This window comes from Tupaia chinensis, unplaced genomic scaffold (assembly GCF_000334495.1).
Source record: "Tupaia chinensis unplaced genomic scaffold, TupChi_1.0 Scaffold143648_1, whole genome shotgun sequence".
NCBI classification, from domain to species: Eukaryota; Metazoa; Chordata; class Mammalia; order Scandentia; family Tupaiidae; genus Tupaia; species Tupaia belangeri.
In genome coordinates, this window is record NW_006203497.1 from 173427 (window position 1) to 177207 (window position 3781).

A 3781-nucleotide genomic window follows, 5' to 3' on the forward strand; every position below is an offset into this window, starting at 1 on the left:
GGGGGGGGGGATTCTTACAGAACATTTTAACTTTCTTAATTTAAAATAGTCCAAAGTGACTAAGATACAATGAAGTAGAGCTAAAAGTGACACACGAGAGCCTCTGATTCTAAAAGTGCCCTGTTGTCTCAGTCATGGTGGAAGTGGGGGAAACTGAAAACAAGGCATTCCAGGTAAGCTGAAAAATCGTACTTACAATACTCAATACAAACAATCAAAATGAAATACAAATCATTGAGTTGATGAAAAAGCAATGAAGTTCAATTAATTTCAGAAATGTTTCCCTGTGTTTGAGGAGACATAGGAGGGAGAAATGGTAGCACAGCATGCACGTTTTTGTTTGATCATTTGTTCATTTGCTATAGGAAGTGTGTGTTTGCCTGAGGAGAGACAGAGAGAGTAAAAAGAGTGCAAGAAAGAGAGAGAAAGTGAAAAATCACCCACAGGGAGCATGGCTATGCTGCAATCCCTTCTTTTCCATGCTCCTCTCAGGATTTTGGACATGCATGCACACATGCATGAGCTCCCAGTGTGTTTTTCAAGGTGCAGAGTCCAGGACTGGAAATGCACAATGGGGTGAGTGGGATCCAGGCACCTTAATTACAATACCACCTGCCAGCCCCTGAATTTTGTTTGTTGTCTTGAAAAAGATTACACTGGGACCAGCAGTTAGCATAATGGCTATGTCACTGGACTCCCATGTAGTCAACCACAGTTCAAGTCCTGGACCTGGTGGCTTAAACTCATGACGGGCGTGTGTGTGTGCATGCTCAAGATCCCAAGAGGAGAATGGAGGAGAAGGGATTGCAGCGTGGCCATCCCCCCGGGGGTGATTTCTTGCTTTCTGTCTCTCTGTCTCTCTCTGTCTCTATGGCGAGCATACATACTCTCTAACAACAAAAAAAAAACAAACAAACAAAAAAAAAAACTCTCCAAAAAAAATAAAAGATTGCATTTGGTTTATGAACCAAATACCTCACCTTTATGTGCTTAAAACTCATATTCCTTGGTGCCAGAAGGTGGTATGGTGCTTAAGGTGCTGGATTCCCACATGGCCAACTGTGTGGTTCAAGTCTTGAACACAGCAGCTTGAAAATCAAGAGAAAGAAGGAGCAACGGTGAGACCCTGTCCAGAGATAAAAGGTAGCAGCTGCGGGCAAGGCAAGCAGGTGGTATGGTGATTCAGATGATGGATCCCCACATGGCTGACCACTGCACAAGTCCCAGGACTGGTCACTTAAAATCATGCAGGGCACATGTGTGTGCATGCCCAGAATCCCAGGAGGAGAATGGAGATGGGGTTGTGGGAGGAGGTGGTTTCTCATTTTTGCTCTCTCTGTCCAACTTTTCTGCAAGCACACGCACCCTGTGGCAAAAACCTAACAGAAAGAAAGAAAGAAAGAAAGAAAGAAAGAAAGAAAGAAAGAAAGAAAGAAAGAAAGAAAGAAAGAAAGAAAGAAAGAAAGAAAGAAAGAAAGAAAAAGAAAGAGCTGCTGTCTCACATGTACTAAGGCCATTCTGTCCCTCACCCATTCAGGACCAATAGGCAGGCCCAAGCTGAACTACTAGTCTTGAGCTCACCAGGGGACCCCCTGCCCAGCGTGCTGTGGGGAAGGAAGAGCTCTCCAGCCTTCAAGGACAAGACCCGGTTCTTGCAATCCCAGACAGAAGAGGAGCATAAGGGAGATCTTGCAATCCCAGAGATAGAAGGACAAACAAGGCAAGCCCAAGCCCACTCACAGGGCAGAGCTCATCAGCAGGGACCAGAGCTCATCTGCAGGGACCCCCACCAATGTGCCACAGCGGGAAGGGAAAGGTTCTCCAGCCCACGTGGCATGCTTGGTCTACCACCTTACATTGTCAGCTCAGCCTCCACCCACATTGGGAGCAGTTAGGTTTGCGTATACAAGAATCAAAGGCCTGAAAATGGAAGACTCTGGAGGAATTCTTTCTCCATAATTCCCTTAGGAGTACAAGGAGAGAAGCTCTCATTTGAAAACCTGAATTCACAACTCCTACTGTGGATTCCACACTCCCACACACCAACGGAGAGGAAAACTGGCACAGAGTTTATGCATGCCATTAAGTGCAGAAACACAGCCAAAGAAGCATACTCTGAAGCAGTAGGAAGAAGTGAGTGTATCGCCAGATGACTAAAACACCAAGCAGAGCTCCAAGAAATAGGAGAAAATCGGGAAATGCTTTCCTCTCAAAGGATCATAACACCTCTCCAACAATGGATAAAATACAAGAGATTGCAGAAATATCAAAAAAGGATTTCAAAGTATTCATTGTGATAAAACTCAGTGAGCTGCAAGAGGAAACAGACAACTCATTCCAGGAGATGAGAAAATCCTTCATGACTTGAAGGAGAAAAATCCATAGAGAAAGACACTTTGAAAAAGAATCGAACAGAATTTCTGGAGATAAAGAATATGATGCAAGAAATCAAAACTTCCCTCAATGCTATCAACACAGACTGAAAGAAGAATGTCTGACTTTGAAGACAAAGCCTCCAATTTAGTCCAAGCAGCTAAAAATAATAGAAGAATAACCATTGTAAATGAGAACAATACATGGGAAATCCCAGACAAAATTAAACGACTGAAGAGCTGCATGATAGGTATTCCAGAAGGTGAAGAAACAGATACAGGAATAGAAGACATCTTTCATAATATATTAGTTGGAAGAAAACTTTCCAAATTTTGAGAGGCATGTGGACATCACAGTCCAGGAGATACATGGGACACCAGATAGATATGACATAAGAAGATCCTCTCCATGACGTGTCATTGCCAAATTCGTAAAAATCAAAGCTAAAACAGTATTCTGAGAATGGTAGGAGAAAAACATCAAGTTACCTACAAAGGTTATCCCATTAAACTAACATTAGATCTCTCAACTGGAACAATCCAGGCAAGAAAAGAATGTAAAGACATATTTAAAACTCTAAAAGAAAAGCAATTTTAACCAAGAGTACTACACCCAGCAAGATTATCCTTCAAAAGGGAAGGAGAAATAAAATCATTTCCAGATAAGCATATGCTGAAAGACTTCATCAAAATGAAACTGTATCTTTAGGAAATATTTAAAGGATTACTACACTAGGAAAGCTAAAAGGAAACAAATCAAAGAGAACACAAAACAATGAAACAAAAAGGTTAAGCCCACATATATTGATAATAACATTTAACATCAGGACTAAACTTCCCAACTGAAATCTCGAAAATGCAGAATTCGCTCTTTTACACACAGCAGGTTAAAAATGAATTCGCCAATTATTTGACTCCACAGTTTTTCATTTATATATTTATTATAACCATTACTAATTGCATAAGATTAGATAATAACAAGAAAGTCTAAACTGTTACAAATAGCTGAGCCTTTCTTTGGAGTGCATTTTTAAAAGGCTAAAATCGAGAACTTTGTAAAGCCTATAAATCACCACAGCACTGGATATGCCCTGTCTTCACTTTTAAACATCCTTCCAATTTTTTTTTTTGTTTTTCTTTTTCAAGGACTTATTTCTTTATGCACAGAAAAGTACTACGGCCTTACAAGAACTCAACACTGTGCAAGTGGAAGTATTCTTTTTCTACCTCTTCCTAATGAACTATTGCAGTATTCAATTTTGCCTATCACTAACAGGACAGATGATTGATACTCACAGAACTTTTATTCAGATTATAAATTCTTATGTCCCACTGCACTCTACATAGAAATATGAAATCTTTCATTACGTATGTTAAGATTATCTTTGTTAATTTATGAGATCATTTGA